The sequence below is a fragment of the Mustelus asterias genome, unplaced genomic scaffold (genome assembly GCF_964213995.1).
Source record: "Mustelus asterias unplaced genomic scaffold, sMusAst1.hap1.1 HAP1_SCAFFOLD_76, whole genome shotgun sequence".
Lineage (NCBI taxonomy): Eukaryota > Metazoa > Chordata > Chondrichthyes > Carcharhiniformes > Triakidae > Mustelus > Mustelus asterias.
The window spans coordinates 1,325,116-1,332,243 of NW_027590135.1; positions in this window are offsets into that span (position 1 = coordinate 1,325,116).

The window sequence follows — 7,128 nt, forward strand, 5'->3', positions numbered from 1 at the left end:
ATATTATCTGAAGTTTTGGGATCCACATCGAATAAAGGATGTAAGTGCGTTGCAAACGGTCCAAAAGAGATTACCAGGTTGATAACTTGAATCGTTCGACAATGCAGAGGAGATTTACCAGATTGCGAAGAGGAAAGAATTTCCTCTGTTTGGGCATCTTTGCACCGGAGATACTCCGAGTAGGAGGTACCTTGTTCAAAGCATATCAGACCTTGAATGGTCTTCACAATTGCACGTGGAAATGATGTATCTTCTTGTGAGTGAATGCAGAACAACGGGCACTTAAAGAAAACTGAGCTTCCTCTTTTCGGACGGCGAATTCTGTTCTCTCGGAACGTTGCGCGACTTTGGAACGCTGCCTCAGAAGGCGGTGGACGCGACGATATTGAATATTTTTTAGCGTGAGGTAGGTAATTCCTATTTGGCAACAGAATCAAAGGTTGTCGGGGACAGATGGAAATCGAAACATGAACAGATCAGCCATGATCTTAGTGAATGGCGGGGCAATCTTGTGGGGCCGAATGGCCTTCTTCTCCCCTTACTTCCTCTGTTCTGTTCGTGTGTCCGTCGCCTGATTGTAAATTTCCCCTGAACAGGACTGCTGAAAAGCACCAATACTCACGGTTCACCCAGAGCACCGGAATTAAACTAAAACACGGAAAAATGAAAATCAGACCGTGGGATTCCCAGTTCTGTCAGACTGCATGGTTGCCTTTCGACTTCTGCAGCGATATTTTCTCTGCAATGAGTTCTCGGGAACTCACCATTGTTTCAGCTTTCGCTCATTGTCGCCGTTTTCATTGCAAATAATTACGTTTAAAAAACATTTTTGGGGCTCGTCCGGGATTTGAACCTGGGATCTCTCGCATTTCAATACTACGCCCAAAGCGAGAATCATAGCCGTAGACCAACGAGCCTCCCACTGCAGCCACCCACTGCAGCCCACCCACTGAAAACAACTTTTCGATGGATCCCAAAGTTCAGCAACTATCTTTTCACAACGCAATTGTTTATCGACTATCTTTTCTCAACGCATCAGCGATGTTAATGAGCAGTGGTTCATTTCACTGTGTGTTCTGTTGAAGGTCAGAAGCAGTGATATCTGTTTTCACCAATCGCCAAGTCGGCCTGTGGTTGTGACTCACCAGTCCCGTGGGTAATGTCATTCTGCCAGTCAGTGAGTTCAGTTGGCATTTTAGTAGAAATTCGAAGTCATCCTGGCTTCATCAGTGGCCTCATGGTTAAAGTATGAGTGATGCGAATCATGATGTGATCAAATGAGTGTCTGTTTCAGTCTTTCCGCGGTGAGTTTTCATGCTGAGGAGAAACATGTGGGACATGGTCTGGGAATGTTTCACCCGACTCCATGCCCAACATTCCCTGACCTGATGGAATGGAAATTTCTTCTGTTTGCAGCAGCTACATTTCCAGCATGTTCCATCTAGCTGATCATCCAGGAGCGATGGTGAGGGAGACCTTCTTCCCCAACTCTTCATGGATAGAAAATCAAATGGATGAAGACGGTTTACAAGTTTCTGTGTAGTTGCTGAGATGGTCGAGTGGTTTTGGCGATGGTCTGTTAATCGATTGCATTCTGCACGGGTGGGTGCAAAACCCACTCTCATCATCAATCTATGGAACGTTTCATACATTGCTTCTCTGCATTTGAACACATGTAGCTGTGTTATTCCACATTTTGTTTCTTGGCGGCTCTTCACGACAATGTCTGAACTGATGTGATTGGAGTCCCTTTAGCTGAGAGAAAATACAATCCCAACATTGAACTTTTCGTTCAATACTCAAGGTGTAAGACAAAGAGAATCACATTTCCCTGTGAATCTGCTCTGTTGTCCTCAATTTTCTATTACTCTATCATGGTCTGCAAAGACAGCTGGTCTGCTTTAAGTGGAATATATATTGATCGGCTCAGCTCCTTGCATGTCACCGGCTCGTTGATCTCGTGGTATGATTCTCGCTTTGGGGGCTTCATAGAAACATCGAAGAAAGGAGCAGGAGGAAGCCAGTTGGCCCTTCGAACCTGCTCTGCCATTCATTACGATCATGGCTCAACCTCCAAATCAATAGCCTCATCCCGCTTTTTCCCATAACCTCTGATCCCATTCGCCCCAAGTGCTATATCTAGCCGCCTCTTGAATGCATTCAATACTTTGGCATCAACTACTTCCTGTGGTAATGAATTCCACAGGCGCACTACTCTTTGGGTGAAGGAATATCTCCTCACCTCTGTCCTCAATGGTCTCCCCTGAATCCTCAGACTGTGACCCCAGTTTCTGGACTCCCCAACCATCGGAGAAATTCGACCTGCATCTATCCTGTCGAGTCCTGTTCGAATTTTATAAGCCTCGATGAGATCCCACCTGATTCGTCTGATCTCCGGCGAAAGCAATCCTAACCCTAGTCAGTCTCCCCTCATACATCTGTCCCGCCATCCTTGGAATCAACATGGTAAGCTGTGCCCCAGGGCTCTGTTCTGGGACCCTTGATGTTTGTCATTTTCATAAATGACCTGGATGAGGAAGTGGAGGGATGGATTGGAAAGTTTGCCGACGGCACGAAGGTTTGTGATGTTGTGGATGGTTTGGAAGGATATCAGAAGCTGCAGCGTGACATAGATAGGATGCAAGACTGGGCAGAGAAGTGGCCGATGGGCTTCAACCCGGATAAATGTGTAGTGGTCCATTTTGGCTGGTCAAATGGGATGAAGGAGTATAATATTAAGGGTAAGATTCTTAGCAGTGTAGAGGATCAGAAGGACCTTGGGGTCCGGGTCTATAGGTCTCTTAAATCGGCCTCACAGGTAGAGGAGGTGGTTAAGAAGGCGTATGGTGTGCTGGCCTTCATCAATCGAGGGATTGAGTTTAGCAGTCGAGAGATAATGATGCAGCTTTATGAGACACTCGTCAGACCCCACTTAGAGTACCGTGCTCAGTTCTGGTCGCTTCACTACAGGAGGGATGTGGAAATTATTGAAAGCGTGCAGAGAAGATTTACAAGGATGTTGCCTGGATTGTTTGGCATGCCTTATGAGGACAGGTTGAGGGAGCTCGGTCTTTTCCCCTTGGAGAGACGAAGGATGAGAGGTGACCTGATAGAGGTGGACAAGATGTTGAGATGTATAGATCAGGGGCATTCTCGGAGGCTTTTTCCCAGGGCTGAAATGGCTGCTACGAGAGGACACAGGTTTAAGGTGCTGGGGAGTAGGTACAGAAGAGATCATGGATCATAGAACACTACAGTGCAGAAAGAGGCCATTCGGCCCATCGAGTCTGCTCCAACCACAATCCCACCTCGGCCCTGCCCCCATTTCCCTACATATTTTACCCGCTGATCCCTCTAGCCAACGCATCTCAGGATACTAAGGGGTACTTTTAGCATGGCCAATCAACCTAACCCGCACATCTTTGGACTGTGGGAGGAAACCGGATCACTCGGAGGAAACCCACGCAGACACGAGGAGAATGTGCAAACTCCACACAGACAGTGTCCCGAGCCAGGAATCGAACCCAGGTCCCTGGAGCTGTGAAACAGCAGTGCTAACCACTTTCCTGCCGTGCCGCCCCGTCAGGATAACTGTCAGGGGTCCCGCACCGTCAGGAGTAAGTTTTTGACTCAGAGGGTGGTGGGTGAGTGGAATCGGCTGCCGTCAGTAGTGGTGGAGGCAAACTCGATAGGGTCTTTTAAGAGACTTCTGGATCAGTATATGGAACGTAATAGCATTGAGGGTTATAGGTAAGCCTATATATAAGCCTCAGTAGGTACGGACATGACCGGTGCAAATTGTGGGCGGAAGGGCCTGTTTGTGCTGTATTTTTTCTATGTTCTATACTTTCCCCTGTCCCATGTGCTTTAATCTTGCACGATAATCTCTCGTGCAGGACTTTGTCAAACGCTTACTGAAAGTCCAAATATACCACATCAACTGGTTCCCCTTTGTCATCTCTACTAGTTACGTCTTCAAAGAATGTCAGAAGATTGTCAAGCATGATTTCCCATTCATAACTTCATGCCGACTCTGTCTGATCCTGCCGCTGCTTTCTAAATGCTCTGCAATAAAGCCCTTGGTAATGGATTCGAAATTTTTTCCCACATTTCGATGTTAAGCTTCCTGTTCCATAATTCCCTGTTTTCTCTCTACCTCCCTTTTTGAATATTGGAAAGGAATTCGCTTCCCTCCAATCAGCAGGGACTGTTCCAGAATCTATAGAATCCTGGAAGATGACCACCAATGCATCCATTATTTCGAGAGCCACTTCTTTAAGTACTCTGGGATGTAGATTATGAGGCCTGAGGATTTATCCGCTTTTAATCCCTTCAATTTTCGCAGCACCATTTATCTACTGATATTAATCTCCCTCAGTTCTTCCCTCTCACTAAATCTGGCATTCTCCAACATGCCTGGCATTTGATTTATGTCTTCTTTTGTGAAGTCAGAACCAAAGTATGCATTCAGTTGCTCGGCCATTTCTTTTCCCCCAATTATACATTCCCCATTTCTGTCTGCAGAGGATCTACATTTGTCTTCACCAACCTCTTTCTCCTCATGCATCTATAGAAACTCTAATCGTCAGTCTTTATGTTTCCTGCAAGCGTACTTTCGTACTGTATTTTCCCCTTCTTAATCAATCCCTTGGTCCTTCTTTGCTGAATTCTGAACTGCTCCCAATCCTCAGACCTATTATTTGTCTTGGCCAATCTGTATGCTTCTTCTTTGGATTGGATACTGTCTCTAATTTCCTTTGTAGGACATGGATTGGCCCTCTTCGCCATTTTGCTTTTGTGCCGGACATGAACAATCAGTTGCTGCAGTTCCCCCATATGTTCCTTGAATGTTTGTCATTGTCTTCCTTTCAATTAACTCTCCCCATTCTATCAAGGCCAACTCAAGCCTCATATTCTCATAGTGTCCTTTATTATGATTCAACACCATAGTCTCCGAACCAACAACCTCACTCTCCATCTTGATAAAAAATGTTCTCATGTTATGGTCACTCACCCCCAAGGGTCTTGTCCAGCTAGATTGGCAATGATTCCCTTCTCATTAAACAGTACTCAGTCTGAGATGACTTGCTCTCTCGTTGGTTCCTGGACATATTTTTAAAGAAAACCATCCAGTTTGCGCTCCAGGAATTCTTCATCTTTTCCACTGCGGCTCATTTGGTTTGTGCAATCCATGTGCAGATTAGAATCACCCATGATCACCGATATCCCCTTATCACATGCATCTCTAATTTCGTGTTAAATGTCAATCCCATCATCACCACTGCAGGTTGGGAGTGTATATATGACACTCACGCATGCTTTTTGCCCCTCGGTATTTCGCAACTCTATGCATACACACTCCACGTTGCCAGAGCTAATATCCTTTTTCACGATTGTGTTAATTTCCTCTTTAACCGGCAGTGACACTACACCACTTTTTTCCTTTATGTCTGTCCTTCCTAAACGTTGAATCCGCCGCGACATTCAATTCCCAGCTGCAGCCGTATGGTAGCACAGTGTTTCGCACTGCTGCCTCACAACGCCAGGGACCTGGGTTTGATTCCCGTGCTTAGGTCACTCTCTGTGTGGATTTCGCACTTCTCCCCGTGTCTGCTTACATTTCCTGCCACAGTCTGAAGGACGTGTTGGTTCGGTGCATTGACCCGAAAAGGCGCCGGAGTGTGGCGACTGGTGAAATTTCACAGTAACTTCATTGCAGTGATAATTTAAGTCCTTCTTATGACTAATAAATTAATATCAACTTTAAGCCATTTCTCCACAGAGAATGAGTGTGCGAGAGGTCCCAGATTCAAATCCGGGACGAGCACTGACCTGTTGCCAGTTTTGGTCCCAACTGCCGATTGTTTATTTGAAAACAAATGTTACGTTTCAGACACGGGGTTTCCCTATTTCGAGATGAGGTTTTGGAACCTGCAACGCATTGCAGCAACTTTCTCAAAACTGCACACGTGGAGAAAATGTGGGAAGGTTTTAAATAATGTTTTCGCACGTAACCGGACTGCAAACATATCTCAATAAACCAATCGGGGTGGGGGGGGGGGGGGGGGGGGGTGGGGGGGGCGTTGGGGGCAGGAGGGGCGGGGGGTGGAGTTTGGTTTTGAATTGATTATATTCTAACTGAGGGGTTTTACTGAGCAGGAAGTGAATTTTTTGATGTTGTTCGGCATTCCAGTCCCGAAGTAATTAACACAATTAGGTTTCAGAGAGGTTTTCTGCACTGACTGAGACACTGCGACTGGGTGACCGGCATCCAATGATACAGAAGGAAATAGCAATTTTGACGTTTCTGGCCTCTACTATCTTCCCAGGCAGTACAATCCAGGCTCCCACCGTCCTCTGGATGAAAAAATATTGTTCCCTCAAATCTGCTTTATACTTTCTGATCCTCACCTTAATATTGTGTCCCCTTGTTGTCGAGCCTGCAAGTAAGACGAACAATTGGTTCCTATCCACCCTGTCGATACGCCTCATAATCTTATACACCTCAGTCAGGTCTTCCCGCAGCCGTCTCTGCTCTAAAGAAAACAACCCGAGCATATCCAATGTCTCTTTGTAGCTCATATTCTCCAAACAGGAAACATCCTGGTGAATAGACTCTGCACGCTTTCCAGTGCAATCACGTCCTTAATATAGCGATGTGACCAGAAATGCACACAGTCCTCCAGCTGTGACCTCACCAAAGTATTGTCCAGCTCCAACTGAATCTTCCTGCTCTTAGAATCATACATTAATGCTCCATCCCTTACGCTCCCTGTATCTTAACAACTCACAGATCAAACGGCATTTTCCACATGGAAAAACATTATCCCCGGGAGCTGGAGCTTATCCTTGTATTTTCGAGGATCGAGGAATAACTGGGCGATCTAAGAATAGAACTAAAAAACATATATAATCACAATATCGATTGACATTGTGCTAACATCAGGTTAGCAGTCGATGCGTTGACAACGTGCCCTGATGGATCAGGTGTCTCACTTCGATTTTTCTCGTGATGGTTTGCAGGTTCGAGTCCAGTCGCGGTCGCTTGTGTCAGGAATCTGGTGGAACTCCCATGGAACAGAGTTCTTTCCCGTCAGCTGAAACACACCTTTTCCTCCAAGCACTGCC